A 15,776-nucleotide genomic window follows, 5' to 3' on the forward strand; every position below is an offset into this window, starting at 1 on the left:
ATGAGCACACACGCACATACGTGTTCACACGCGCATACAAATACACAAACGCAGACCCACACTGCTACTCACCTTAATTGGCCCACCGAGCAACACTTAAGAAGCCTTTGAGAGGAAGACGGCGGGAGATAGACAGGGGGGGGGGGGGGGGGAGGCGAGGGAGGGAGGGCACCTCGTGCGTTTCTGAGGATAATTACAGATGCAGATTTGCCACTTGCAACATCGGCGTTCTGCCCTTGCCCGCTGCCCCTGGGGAGGCGTGGACGTAACATGTGCGTGTGTGTGTGTGTGTGTGTGTTTGCGTGCGTGCGTGCGTCTTGGAGGAGGCAAATCTGGGAATCTGCTTAACAAGCTGCGAAAGATGTGTAGTCGCAAGTATTGGGACGGTTTTGCAAGTCAGTCAACATCTTTTGGAGCCAGTTACATTTGCCAGATATTTTTGGGGAGGAGCTAGAATAGTCATTAATCAACAACGTAATGACTATTAGTCATTAATATAAAAAATGGATTTAAAAAATTAGTGTAAGGCTTTGAATTTTGTATTTGCTCACCAGGTGGCACTACTTTGGTCGCCTCAAAGAATGCTGCAAAATGTCCATTGAAACGCCATCTTGTAATTCTTTAACTAAATATTGATCTTTGCATAAAATCTCATTTTTCATTGTATAACAGAAATTCGAGTTCAATTTTTAAAAATATATATTTTCCACCGGGTGGCGCCACTTTTTCCTCTTTCAAAGCAAAGTGTCAGCTACATATTTTACGAAACAAAATAAAAAAAATAAAAAAATTAAAATCCCTCTGTTATCTTGCCATAAATGTTACCAAGAAAATGATTACAATCACATATAAAGACCTTTTGTCGAAACTGCGCTCATTTCAAAAATCCTCTGGACTTGTAAAAAGTGTAGCAAAAATATCTCTTCTTTCTAGCCCAGGTGTTTGCTTCAGTCTCAGCCTTGAGTCGTGTGGAGGGAGATTGATGGCCAGCACGCACTGTTAGCAGAAGGCCAATTTTGGCTTGTGAAGTCTATTGTGAGTCTCTCCGTCTCACTTTTATACCCTGCATAGTCGATGCACGCGCACACACAAACGCACACACTCGGCTCTCCGTAAGACCACCTGGCTTCCCGCTAGCCATCCGCCAGCCAGCGGCTCGGCCCGATTAATTATCTCGGCGCTTAATTGAATGTGGAGGGACTCTACGGGGATGGCTCATTAAACTGATGTTTGTCTCCGCTGTTTATCTACGCCCGGCTAAAAGATACACACGCACACATATATGCGAGGATACCTTTGAGTTCACAATTTTGGTGAAGATGTTTCCTATCACTAACTAACAAATGGACGCCATCGTCCCTTGGTCTTCCATCACAAATCATTTTTTTATGTTGCCCAACATGGATTGTTTACACAGAGCACGACCTGCGAGGCCTTATGGAAGCAATGCGTTATTAATAGAGTGCATATGTGATGAGATGTAATTAATGCAAAGCACTTTAGATGTGACAAGCAAGGCCTTGGTCTCGGCATTAAGCCTCCCATTGTTGCCTCGATAACAAGGATTTTCTCGGGGGGGGGGGTGGGGGGAGCGAGCGTCAGTCTTCTTCCCGTCAGTCTTCTTCCCGTCTTTGTTTTTATCTCCTCCCTGACGTTGCCGCTGTCATGTAATCCTCCACGCTGTGACTCGCTAATGATGTCATCGTGTTGCCGCAGAAGAGGATTTGGGGCAGCGTCCTATTTTGGAATTTTTGCCTTCGTCATCGCCGCCATTTTTTAGTGCTTTTCATGACTTCGATGAGCTGTAACGACTCCGCACTGTAGAAAATGGTTTAATCTAGCTACAATGAAATGAAGTAAAACTACTCAACTCGTGAAGTCCCCTGACAGACCTGTTTAACTGCCATAGAAGTATATACAAATATTTATTTACTTATTTATTTATTTATTCATTTTAAGTACTTGCCCCTTTTAAGGCGCATGATAGACTCCGGCCCATGTGGGGCAGTATAGTGCTAAAATTGTGACACAGTTTCGCAGCTGATTTTGTAAATGGCAGTAATCTTTTTTGCAAAGGATGAAAAAATATAAGCCTTTGCTTTTTTTATTGACTAGTTGAGCTTTGTGATTGGTTTAAAAGTACAAGGTGATTGAGAGTGGCAATAAACAAAACGTTGCTCAACTACCAACTAATTTTACTTGCCCGCTAGCGTCGGTTGCAGCACAGGCCCAAATTTTTGAGACGATTTTCGCTAGTCAATCACTTCCTGTCAGCCGGAAGCACCCTAGCGCCGATTGTTTACAAACATTATGGAAAGGTCGACTGATGGAGCACCTTGGTCCGTCAACCTAACTACGCCCGACGCATTGTCCAGATCAGTGTTCACCCTGGCGCCTCGGAACTCGGGCCAGGTCTTCCAAAAGCACCTGGAGGCCTCGTCAAGCCTGCCAGATCAGCCATTTTATCCCCGTCTGGGGGCCATCCATCTCGGCAGGCCGCAGCCAGGCTCCATTACTCCCAGACGAGCTGTGAAATGGCCATTATGTGTGTGCAGGCATGTGAGAGGCGGGCCGGGCCAGCCCGCCGGCCGGGCGGGCGGGCGGGCGGGCGGGCGGGGGAACGGGCCTCCGAGTCGGCTGTCGGCTTTTAGCGACCGACAATGGCGAGCGAGGCTCAATAGCCCCGCTCAGGTGCACCGACACAAACGAGCCGGATTGCGAGGGGCAAAGCGTCACAACAGCCGCTTCACGGGATGAGTCGTTTATATTTTTTTGACATGTGAACCTCCGCTAGGTCGCGGTGCACCATTCACACCATTTTGAATGACTGTAATATCAAGCTGATTTCTGTGAGCCCACCTATGACGTTTCACATGATATGTTAGCATTAAGCTAGCCGACTTTTGTTCATCTGCTCGTGCTCCACCTTGACACGACCAAAACCTGACTTGACTGCGCTGGTATTTGAAACGCACCTTTGAGGCACGCGGTTATAAATGGCGCGGGCTAGATAATGTCAATACTCTGTGATTGGAATGAGCCCGGCCAGTCGCTAAAGGTCAGCGAGGGATCGCGTTGCTTGATTGTTTCCCAAAGGCAGCCCATTGAAGTTTGCCCGATGGAGGTCATTTGCTTTGAAAATCCGCTCGGAGGCAAAGTTATCCGTCTGTGTCATCGACGCCGCCTCGGTCGCGGGGCCGGGACATCTTTGGACGGGCGTTTTCGGACACCAGACGAATGATCCTAATCACGCTTTTGGGACGCGCCATTGATTTCATTACCCTTAAACTACGGTCGCCATTAATTGGGCTTTCGTCGAGGGCTCAAATTGACGGATGGATGCCATGAAGGCAATAATAGTGCCATCCGTCCAATCATTGTTTATCCTAAAAATTATATTGATTTAGTGATATAAAATAATAATTATAATAAAATATACTAATTTGAAACCCCTTTTTGAAATCCTACCTCAAACTTCTAAAAGTACTTTGAAACCCAAAATGCGTATCCGGTGTACATATAATTGATCATTTTGATTCCAAGCCGAGTTTAGCTCTACTTTATTTCACCACTTTTGTAGGATTCATTGTTGACGTTTCATACCTGTTTGAATTCATAATAATTCTTTTCGTGAAAATAAGCCGTTCACTCAATAGGAAGCCGTACGGCGTACGGTAAAAACAGCCGTCCTTAGTGTTCCATTCAGCCTCTTTGGCGAATTCAATCCAATTTTAATTGCAGCACGGATATTTACCGTCCTATTCATTGACACCATTAAGACGCTCATTGTGTGCGTAGGTGCGCCCGGCCGGCTGTCCGCCCGTCTGCCCGCCCGCCCGCCCGCCTCGGCACGTCTTCAAAGGCGTTAAGTGGCAGCCTTTGTGGCGCCACGCTCGCGTCCGTCCATCCGTCCGTCCATCCGCCCGTCCCTTTCAGCGGGGCTCCTTTTTGTCTTAACATTTCATATTTCCCAGAAGTGGGCGGATGGATACCTGAAGCTGGAGGGCTCGAGCCGGCCCTCAAGTGTCTCTTCTGCCTCACTCGCCCGCCTGCCTGCTATCCTTTCAACACAATTTATGAGCACATCAAAGAGATAGGGCTCCATCTCCCCCCCCCCCCCCTTCCTTCCATTCTATTGGAAGGTCTCACTCCCATCACCTCACCTCACCTCACCCACGCACACTTGCTTGCTTTCAAACAGGTGTTGACCCATGAGGGACACTCAAGTGCGGGTGAGACGGGAAAGGAACATGAAGGTGGTGTCCGCAATTGAGTGCGGATCATCTCCATTGCGCTACTTTGGCTCCAATTCAAAGCTCTTAAAAAAACTGCGGGGCACCCGCAATCGGGAGCAGGGTTGACTTCCAGGATCTGGTTTCAAGGTTTGAAGGAATACGTGTGATGTTCTTGCCAAACTGGTGACGACGTGTCAGAGCCAATCGGCGTACTTGTCAAAGATTTTATAGCGCGCTCTCAGTCAACTTGCTAGTAAAGAACAGGAACACATGCTCCCCTATTGATCATCAGTCAATGATCAATTAAGCGAGCCATTTGTCTAATTAGAGCGGCCGGACGGGCTTGTTTGGCTGTTTGATTGCCAAGCGGTCGCGGAGGGAACGCTCGCTCTTGCATAATTGATCAGCGGCAGGTCTTTAAACACTTATCTCAGATAGGCGAGCCCGCATGGATTCATCGCATCTCTTGGCTCTTAACACACGTTTTTTTTTTGTTTTTAGCTTCATCTTTTCCTAATGGAGTTGGCCCCTTAAGGTTTACTTTAAAGTCCGATAAATAAAGTTAATGTTGCTCTCATCACTGACCTATTGCGTTTGCGTTGATGCTAATGCTAATCAAGCGCAGTAGGCGATCCGCTATCTACTGATCTACAATGAAGGTTCCTGTTAATATGACCTAGGAGGTGCTGTCCCCCATGCTGAACGACTTGGACCTGCCCCCAATCCCCCCCGCCCGCCCGTCCGCCCCCTCTTCTCCCTCCTCCTGCTGCCACTTCTTTTGGAGGCGATAGATTGTTTATTTGGGTCAAATAGTTATTTCAACAAGGAAGACAAAAAAGAGAAGGGGGTATCTTCCACCATCGTTTTCTTTCCTTCCCACTTTTTTTCCCACCCTCATCCTCCTCCTCCTCTTCACAGTCCCCCCCCTGAATTTTAGGTCTCGGCCATTTAACCAGTCAGCAACAATCGGAGCTGACAGAGCGACGGGAAACAATCGAGGCGGGGTCACCGAAGGGGGGTGACCTCCGAGGAGGGCGGGCGGCGAGAGAAGTGGGGCCCCGGCGAAAACCGCCACCCTGGGTGCGGTGCCGTGCCGTGCAGTGCCGTGCGGGGTCCCCGCCTGCTTTCTTTGTTGCGGCCAGCCAGTAAGAAAATGGCAACACTTGAGTCGGCCATTTTCTTTTGGCTGCGCCATTGCTGGAAGCTTAGCATTGTTGCGTGCTGCTTTGTTGCTCAAGTGAGTGATGGGCCACTTTTGAACCATTTGACCGCCTTCCTTGTCTTTGAGAGAGTGTCTGGGGTGACACTCTGTGATTGACAGTGGGCGTGGGACAAGATGGGGTGGACGGGGGGTTGAAGGAGGTGCGTGTCTGCATGTCTGGACGCTCCGAGTGGGCCGATGGCTTGGTGGGAGTTTTTCGCCGTGATTTGCGCGGCAGGATTGGAGATTGCGAGGAGGGGGGGGGGAGTTGTTTTGCACTCGCCCTCTTCATACCCCCTTCCCGTTTGTTTGTCTGCGCGCCTCAACCGGGGTTTCCCACGTGAAAGTGCCCCCCGCCCCCCCGACCGTTAGGCGTCACAGCGGTTCGGACGGACGGCGACCGAGACTGACAGCTGGGCTCGGAGGTTCGCCGGCTTGAGGGCATCCCCTCTGGTTCCCATGCAAAGGGCCCGAACGGTGACCTTGTGATGTTTGTTTACCAGCGAGAAAATGCCTCCATACATGAGTTCTGTTTTTTTCAAACAAAACATCGTTGGTTGTCAAACTTCCATTCAGCAAAGTAAAATGTTTTTGGCCTTTAGCGCAAACATACTGTACCATAGCTATATCTAAAAATGAAAGAAAAAAAAAACCTGACGTCACGTGCTATTGTGGCACTAATGGCGCGGAGATTTGTTAAGCAAATCTAAGTAATTGCTGCTTTATCTTGTGGAAAATGTCACACTCGCTTGACTTCATCCCTTCCGAAATATCAAACGAATACACTGCGCTACGCATAATTAGAGGTCGCGGCCGGCCAATTAAAACGGTATGCCTCTTTCTCTCCCTGGCAAATTGTATGATAATCAAATTTTTTTTTTTTTTGCCACTTGGTGTCATATGTGGATGATTGATTGGGGAAGGAGGGGAAAGAGGCATTCCTGGGAGGGAGGGAGGGAGGAGGGGTGGTGACGAGTGGCTGGACAGAGGGCCGTGTTGATGGAGGGGAAAGTAGGAGGGAGAGATGGATGGACGGACGGACGGACGGGGGTCCCCCTCCAGCGGAGACGGGGGACAGATGGCGTCCCTCGCTGGAGTGAGCCCGAGTCCCAGTTTTCACCTGCGGCCCCATGGGAAAAATCTGCCTTCCTCACACATGCGCCATACAAGAGGCCCTGGAATGCAAAAAAAAAAAAACACTACAAGCATGATGAAGGGCGTATGCCAAGAAGGAGGGAGGAAAGTGAAGTGAGGGGGCGGGGTCAGGGGGAACCAGAACTTGGAGACCGGGCAAAATACACCATAGAGGATTATTAGATTGAGAGCTGAGGGGGTTCGTTTGTAGGAGGAGAATCAGCTGTTAAATACTGTCCGACTCACCTCCGTCATCCCGCCCGCCATCTTGCCCTCCCCTCCCTGACTGTTGGCTGATACAGATGGCGCTTTTGAGCTCTGTGAATGGGGTCAGGCCGGGTCGGTGGGGTGGGGTGGGGTCCGTACCAGACAATAATGTAACGATCGGGCCCCCTCCTTGGACCAGCGGGGCCGTGGAGGAGAGTGAAAGTAAACAATGGTCCGCCACGCAGGGGAAAGAGGAAGGGGGGGTCAGTCTCCCAGGGTCTTGACATAGGCCGTCCGAGGGAGGGGGTCCAAAATGTGTGCATGGGAGGTCACAAGGTGGCAACACGCCACTGTTGGCATGTATGACGGGAAAATGGTTCCGGTGTTAGAAAGTGTCCGTACAAGCTTTTATAGGCAAATTGTATTTTTTTTTTACAAGGCCAAAAGTGGTAAATAGTTGATGTTAATAAGCCCATTTGCCTTTAATGTTTGATTTTTAATTTGACAAATCTACCTTCAAATAAGGTCATGGTGCAAGTGCAGCTTAAAGTATAAAACGCGTTGAAACATTTATGCCGTGCAACAAATCCCTTATTACAAATTCATGATTGCTGAGGCGTGAACGCCATCTTTTTACAATCCCCGTTCTTTTTTTTCGCGGATCGCTTTGGAGCGATCGCATCACCGGCAGGCCGCAGCCGACCGCGTCCGTGGTTGCCATCTGCGCTCCGGCGGCACAATTCAAGTGGACGGCGGCGTGACGCTTGACACATGGCTAAGCGGCTCTAAAGATGCTCCATTGATCTAATTGACTGCTGAGGCAGGGATCAATGGTAGTGATCAGCAGGGCTCCAAAGTCCAGTAATAGGCACAATGACTTTACCTCAACGAGGAAGGGGCCATGGGGGGGGGGCAGATGTTTATCTCCAAAGCTCTCATTTGCTTGGTCGTGATGCCGTCCTGTAGATTCTACAAGATTCTTAAGTAGTAACACTGACAGCACGATTGGTGCAGAGTAAAGTTCGAAATATATAATATAATGTAACACTATAATATAAAATAAAAATATCATATAATTAATATATGTATAAAAATACATAAAATATAAATATAATCTACAATATGAGTGGATGCGATCCAACACATTGCTTCGCTCCCACATTAACATCTCGGCTCCACTGTCCATCTGTGGCTCCTGATTGACAGATGCTGAAGAGAGCAGAGGGAGCCTCCATGTAGAGACGAGAGGGGAGGTTGCAGGGGTCGGGTCCCCGGTTTGGGGGAGGGACGGCGGCTGGCCTCCTCCACCGCCATCCTGGCCGGGCATGCTCAAGGGCCCACAACTTTGTTTGTCAGCCCTTTGCACGTCAGCGCTTAAAGTCAAGCAGTGTTGTGACATAAGTGACGGACGCATAAATACAAATGTCTTTGGCCGTGTATACACCACATTTGCATGAGACGTACAAGCGGGAGAAGGCACGTGCTATAAAACATGGCCATTATTGCCTCACTAAATCTGTCCCTCATCTGCAAGCAGCGGCGCGGTGTTGTAGTGATGTGTCGTCTGGAAGCAGCTTTAGCCGTTACTTTCATGGGAAGCATCACGAGGAGCTATTCCGGCGGGGTTCCTTCCCATTTCCATTTTCCCAAAAAGTGGATCCTTGGTACCCCCCCAAATAACAGGACGTTACCCATCTTGGTTTAAATCAGCCGCGTAAGAGTCGTTTTATCCATTTTCGGAATAGATTTTGTCTGTTGGCTAGCAAATTTGACGCTAGCATAAAACATGGAGCTTTAATAAGTCGCTCCGCAAGGTCACATCTTGTCCAAACGTCTTTTGCTGGTGATGAAGGTTTCGCCCTTGAGAATCACGGCCACCTTCTAAGTGGCAGAAATCCAATAATACTGCTTCGGACACTCTTTGAATGTTGTATGGCCTACTCGCAACAAGTTCTCCGCTGGGCACAAATTTGGCCGTTCCCAATCAGACGGCAACACTTGAATTCCTCCGGCTTTGGTCGTTAGCGAAACGGAACAATAGCCATCAAACGAGTTGGCATTGATTTCCTTGCCGGGAGATTTATCGGCCACCTGCAGCCTCTGTAACCTTCCCGACAACAAGCCTTCCGATACGGCTGCGATTCAAGGAGAAACCTGATGAACAGCCGGCCTTCCTCCGACGGCATGTTATGATCGGGCCCGCTAACATCTCTATTTCATTCTGTCAATTGGAAAAATGATTTGGACTTGTGTACTTTGACGGTTGATGCTGACGGTGTTTTCTAGACAATAAGTGCTTCAGCAGACATGCGTATTTAGACTTATTCGTTTTGCCCGGTCCTACTTTAAAATCAACCTTTGCTTAAAAAGTACAGAGAATATTGCTTGGATCGCTATTGATTCGTTTTACGACTGACTCGGGTGAATCTCGTTTGATTACATCCAGAAATACTGACTCTCAAATTTTATATTCATTTTTTGTATTCATTTTTATTTCAAACGTATCATGTTATTATTTTTGATGAACAATGTTGCTCGGATTGCCATCGATTCGTTTTACTACCGACTCTGGTGAATCTCGTTTGATTACGTCCAGAAATACTGACTCTCAAATCTTTTCGAAATCTGGAATTGTTCAACGCCTGCAGTGATTTTTGTAATGTGTGGCGGCATTTTGCTTCTGTTGCTCTACAAATGGTCACTAACACAGGCGTCATTCATCAAAACACTTGCCAGACCGTACGTGAGGTTTAATGTTACGTATCTTTAGGGCAGCCAAATCTCGAGCAAAATGTATTTGTCGAGAAAAAGCTAACCGTTGTGGGAACAATCAGACAGTCTCGGAGCCTCCGAGGCTAAAGCTCCCGTGCGATGCGAAGCCACAATGAACGGTGGCCCCGTTGATCCTTGGTCGAGTTCTTTATCCCGCTTTTGATTCGCCGCGCTTTTGTGTCCGTATGATTGGCAGCCAGGCGAAGCTGAATGGAAACTCACGCCCGTGTCAAAAGGATGTGCATTTGGCAACCTTGTCTTTGTGCGCTTTTGCCTGGCAACAAGGCGGCGGAGACAATAGAGGAAGAGCGCCGTGATCCCGGCCATCCGTCCTTCGCTACTCGACTGACAGCAGCTATGCGGGCCCTGCCGGCCGGCCGTGCCGGGCCGTGCCGGGCCGTGCGTTTGCGCGCATTTGCATGCGGAACGCTCGGACGGCGTGACACGGGATGCTCTGTGTCGGACGAGATGGCGGCCAAGGACACGCGGGAGGGGAGCCGCAGCGAGAGAAACTTGCTAGGGGTGACAATGGAAAGGCGAGCAGATGCCGGGCCCAGGCCCTAATTGATCTCTGGGTAGAGCCGAGGGCCCGGCCGGCCTCAGGGGCCACTGGAGGGGTCATTAGAATGCAAATGGAACACACTGCAGACGGACGAATGATAGGACGTAGTGGGACGGGGAAATATCCCAAAATAGAAGTGGCTTTGTCCTCTTTTACTGGCTTCGGATGAAACAAGATAAGAATTGCCGCATTTTAATTCATCTTATTCGAAGTCCAAAAGACAATTTGCTTTGCTTTTTGTCAAACAATATGACGTTGAGGGCCATAGAAGAAGCGGCGGTGGGCCAGATCTGGCCCCCGAGCCTTACGTTTGACACCTGTGGTTTGAAGCGCTACATTTTTGTTCATTTATCGCTCCACACGCTTGATTTGAGGGGCAAAAGCAGCCAGTGCGGCCCCTCGAGAAGGGCTTGTACGCGTCTCTCATTATTTGTCTTTTTCATGTCTCCGTTTTTGCAAAAAACAAAAGCGGAGGATATCCATGGCAAGGGTCGGACGGACCAGAAGAGGGGGATCGTTGTTTCATTCTCCCCTAATTGACGTGAACACTTCTTTTGACCCTAATTAGTGCTTTGTAATCTCTCATTTGCATATCACAAAAGCAACAACATTTGCATATTTGTAAACGAGACGGGCGTCCGCATCTGCATGCGTTCCCTTGTTTGCTGGCCTTTCTTCTTCCCGGCCGGCCCTCTCGTCTTTCCGTCTCATGGTCGCCGCCACGCTTGCGCTTTGGGCGCAACGCCAGCCAGCCTGGCATATCATGCCTTTCCTTTATAATGCATTTTTATTGTGTTTTACTGCTAAAGTTCAAAATAAAGCAGGAACCTGTCACTGAATTGAGCTTTTTCAGCGCCATTCAAACAATGACACTTTATCGACGTACATTTTCGTAGGATTCTTGTGCAAAATTAGAGCAAAAAAACTCCTCCTAGCAATCAAACGGCCTTTTTACCACAGCATTGGGTGCCATTCATCTCTTTTACAAGATACTGCTGATGTCTTGGGGGGGAATGCATTTATTTGCTTGTTTGTCTTTTGCTTTCTCCTTTAATTTCCACAATGAATTGCTGGCGTTTGTCCTGCAAGGTCAGCGCATCTATCACACTGTCGCCGTAGCGGGGTGGCATTAAAGATGCACTTTGAAATTTGTCATCTTCAAGGCAGCCAGCCCTTCAACTTCTCAGCACGGGTGTCAGCGTTTGAGCGTCGTCCTTCAAGTTTTCCCCGTCTTGCGCGATTCCGCAACTTGCCGGCGCTGACCTTGGCCCGCTCGAATGGAGGGCGACGGCGCAAAGGCGCCCGCCGTCACTTGGCGCTCTTTCCGCCGCTCCGACCCGTTCTCCTCTTCCCCTTGTCAGCCCCGACCCTGGCGACGCAGCACTCCATTACTATGCTAATGGAGGCTAATTGAATGGCCGAGGTGTAATGGAGAAGACAACATGGCCTACATTATGATAAGGAGCCTACGCGGTGACCCGTCGTCCCGGGTCGCCACTCCCCAATCAGGCGGGCTTAAGAATGGATAAACGTCCTTCTCGCGCCCCTTTACCGCACCTCCCAACTTTATCACTTTATTCATCCGAATTGATTTCTCTGTGCTCGGGTTGATATCTTAAAGACCGTTAGCAAGGTAGCATTTTAGCTTGTCTCATTTTAAATAACGATATAGTTAAAACCTTTTCCATCTGCCCGTAGTGCTTTTGTACTTTTTTTAAAAAGTTTCAGTAAACTTGTTTTTCAATTAATTGTGTCAACTAAACAACTGTTGGCATGTTTACATTTGATCGGTTCTCATGACTGCTACCGCTAGCATTTTATCCGTTAGCGCTTTCAGGTTTCTACCAGCACACACATTTTGCATGTTAGCATCTTAGTGTTTCTCAATTTGAAATATAATCGAGCACAGGGAAAAAAAAAGTTTCATCCTTTTTGACGTGCAGTTGTGCAATTGAACTCAATCGCTGTATGCTAGCATAACCACCGTTGCTGTGTTTACATTTGCACACCTCGTGGAAATATTATCCGGCTACATGCTAAGATGTCAAATCCTGGTAGGTGGTATTTGCGGTGCGCGGTGGGTTTTGGCAAGGCGCTTACACGGCAACGTATAATGAAAAATGTAATGGCGATGAATCGTTGTTTTCCACAGCGGCGGGCGGGCTGGCTGGCGGGCGGGCTGGCTGGCTGGCGGGGGAGTGAGCGGGCATTCATTTGCTCCCATTCCACAGGTTCCCCTAATGTATTCAAGCGTGAAAGGTACTCCGTCAAACGCAGTGAGCGAAGGGGGGAGGCCCGGCCCGGCCCCTGCCGGCGTCGCCTCCTTTGCATACACGGCCACCTCTGATTGCCGTGTTTTGGGACAACACGTCTCTAAACGCGCCGCATTCTCGATACGTCCTGGCTTTAAATATTCACAAGGAAAATAAACAGTCGACGAGGTATAGGCGCGCAATAAGCAATCTGGCCAGGAATAAAAGAAAATACAGTAAGTTTCCTGGGGAAATGGAATTTTATTTTGAATCTGAGCTTTTAGTTGATATTGTTTGGGGGTTACAGCTCCCTTTGATTCTGTTTATGTGGCGGAAATTGCACGGCCTGTGCAATTAGCGGTGTGGAGCGCGAGACGGCTTTTCATATGTGCACATAAGTAGATAAAAGAGGAAAATCACAAAAGGGCCTTCTTCAAGGGTTCTTGCTTGCTATGGCGAACCAGTGTCTTGTTTTGTACTTATTTTTGCATAATAATCTCTGGTTGTTATTTCATGACTTGTACGGTTAAGGTGATTTAAAAAAAAAATCCCACCCTCAATTACAAGATGGTTTCCAGTTTTGTTTGCCCATTTTATGCTGAGTGTGCCAATGGCAAATGATTGACACGTTTGTCTCATTGTCTCTGAGTGGTTGTTTTTCTTTGGGCGCTGTGGTTTCTTGAATAGCATTTGAGAGGGACAAGATGGAGGCAACAAGGGAGGAGTTTTTCCACTTTACTCTTCTGTTGTCCCACACATTTAACAAATATCTCAAATATCATATATTTGTTTAAAATGTGGTTCCTCCACAGCAGCTCCCAAATCCTTTCCGTTTGGACTGACTATTGTTCCTCTCAACTGTCATCGCCCCCTCCCCACCTTCATGCCCTCTGCCAGTGCGTTGCTCACCTTTTACCCCCCCCCCCTTCCACTCTTTGTTGATGTGAAACACGGCAACCATGCATAAAACATGTCATAGTGCTCGGGGCGAGTCAACTTCTCCTTTAGTGTTTATACAAAGTGTTGTTTTTTTGCCTCTCCCCCGTTTGGACTCTTCAAACCCGCAGGACAACTTTTAGAAGTTGCCTCTCTTTGGCTTTTTCCGAGCTTCTTCTGCCGTTTCTTTGGTGGTCATCCAAAGAAAGCCCCCCGCGGGGTCAAGGTGGGCAGACGTTTTGCATCCCTTTCCTCCTCCTCCTCCTCCTTGTCGTCTTCATCTTGTGTTTTCCACCCCTGCTGGGGGCCCGCTGGCGCCCCCCTGCCTCAAGCCCATATTGGATCTCAGTAGGCATTTTGTGCTTTTTAAATGAAGAGGCAAATCAAGAAGCCGAGGACCAATGGGAGGCCGGCCAGGGCGGGGAAACGAGTAGCGGGGGAGCCGAGGCAATCGGCGAAAAAACACAAACACGGGAGTGGCTGGGGGGGGCTCATTTCAATATGGCCTCCCGCCGCGTGCCCCTGATGCAATGACCAGGAGACCCCTCACTTGCAGAGCCACTGGTCTGTGATAAACACCCCATTTTGCATCCTCCGACTTGAAAATCCAATTCCGAGCGACCCCCCGTCCTCACCATCCCAAATTGCTTGAGGGGTCTATTCCCTCTCGGAGCCACATTTGGCTGCATAAAGACTTCTTCAAATGCAAGCGACTGACATGCTTTACTGGAACTTAAGAGAATAAAGAAGGTGCAAAGATATATTTGGACCACTTTGGGGTTTTTGCAAATTGGGTTCCGTTTGGATGATGGCGTCGGCCGGCGGCCATTTGCAAGAACTTATCAGATGATGCGTAGAAGAATAAGAAGCGCACACAGCATCAATCACTCGGCCAACTAGTGACTTTAGCTTCCTGTTAACCTTGCCTGCTTGACATTTGCTTTAAGTCGTGTCATCAATCATAGCACAGCGAGCCAGGCTGTCTTGTCGCTGCCTTGATTACTAATTTGATGTGTCGGGAAGCTTTTGTTGTTTTAAAAAAAAGAATGATAAACAAATGGAAATATGGGAGATACTTAGTGGGAGTATCAAGGTAGGCTGCCCGTGCCACGGTGGTTGCTTGGGTGGGTGGAGATGAAACGGGGGTCTCCAATAAGGCTCGCTAAAATATTTATCCCCTTACTTCCTTTCCTACAGCTGGAATGTGACACACACACGCACACACAGATACACACCCGACACACACACACACACAATGTAGCTCCCACCGGCTCCCTCAGCGAGCCTGCAGAGGGCTCTGAAATATTAATGCACAAAGTAAATTAAAGCTGCAACAAAAAGAAATGGGGGGGGGGGGGTCCTTTTTATTCTCCACCCCTGTATATCTGAATGTCTGTTCTTTATGACTGGGTGAAAGGGGGGGGGGATATGCAAGGGAGGGGGGGAGTGGGTGGGTGGGATGATTAGACGGGTTGAGGATGGTGTGGTGGGCGGCAGATGCCAACGCAAGCCCACTTAAAAAGTTGAGGCAAAAGGAGGGCTGGAACTATGGAAAGCTTCTTGATGATCTTATTGACTAGTCCATCGAATAATCGAGGAACCGAGTAGCTTTTTTTTTTGCTCTCCATGTGGACCAAATTTTGTGTAACTAAGTAAAAATGGTTTTGTGGCTTGAATTTTTCAAGAGGGAAGTGTGGAGGAGAAAGTTTGAATATGAAAACTTTTCATTCAAAAAGGGGGGCAAGCCAAAGGGTCATGTCTGGTCATTATGCTCGTATACTTGCTCACTCGCAGCTTGTTGCTTAAAAAAAACTTTTTTGTTTTTTTTTCCCCTCCGACAGAACCACACAGTGAAAGGAGGGTAGCGAACTTTGAACCTACACGCAATGACCCCGTGACCCCTTTGAATTTGACTGACAGCTCAAACATGGCGAGCAGATGCAGGTAACACGCACACACGCGCGCACTTGACTTGAGCCAATCATGACCAACACACACACTGCATATGTTTCCATAGTTACCTGCTCATCCACTTTCTATCAACTGCTCTTGTTTGTTTCTTTGGCACAACAACAGTATTAGGTAACAAATAAAATAAAACGATTTGACAATATTTTCAACATTGTCATACTACAAATGGCTTCATGTTTGGCCATTAAACATGAGTAAAATATTTTCATTTGATATTTTTATTATACTTTCTCTGTAATGGATGCAATAAAATATTTATTAAAAGGATAATAATAATAAGAAAGATACTACAAACAATAATGATGTAACTATGAAATATTTTAATATTATCCTATATATGTATATATATTTTTTTTTTCCTCAATGTGAACACTATCACACTTTTTTCCTCCTTACCATATTCAAATATGTTCCCCTTTTATTTTGAAGCACATCAATTTAACCTGTGGCATAAGATGAGGCTTAAACAGTGCTACATGCTATGACCTTAAACAATACTACATGCT

At 47.9% G+C, this 15,776-nt stretch overlaps 1 long non-coding RNA gene across 2 annotated transcripts in view; it reads left to right on the top strand.

Annotated features, from left to right (window-relative positions):
- The window catches only part of LOC148391536 (uncharacterized), a 133,188-nt gene that overhangs the window by 93,575 nt on the left and 23,837 nt on the right, over positions 1–15,776 (top strand). Inside the window, exons 5-6 of one of the 2 annotated variants that reach the window (XR_015860984.1) lie at positions 15,141–15,243; positions 15,317–15,440. This is a non-coding gene — a long non-coding RNA (uncharacterized LOC148391536). Of the gene's footprint in view, positions 1–15,140; positions 15,244–15,316; positions 15,441–15,776 lie in introns of those variants that run through there. The other variant, XR_015860983.1, reaches the window with a different exon arrangement.

The sequence above is a fragment of the Syngnathus floridae genome, chromosome 10 (assembly GCF_059516105.1).
Source record: "Syngnathus floridae isolate MCC-2025c chromosome 10, RoL_Sflo_1.0, whole genome shotgun sequence".
In the NCBI taxonomy this organism is placed as follows: Eukaryota; Metazoa; Chordata; class Actinopteri; order Syngnathiformes; family Syngnathidae; genus Syngnathus; species Syngnathus floridae.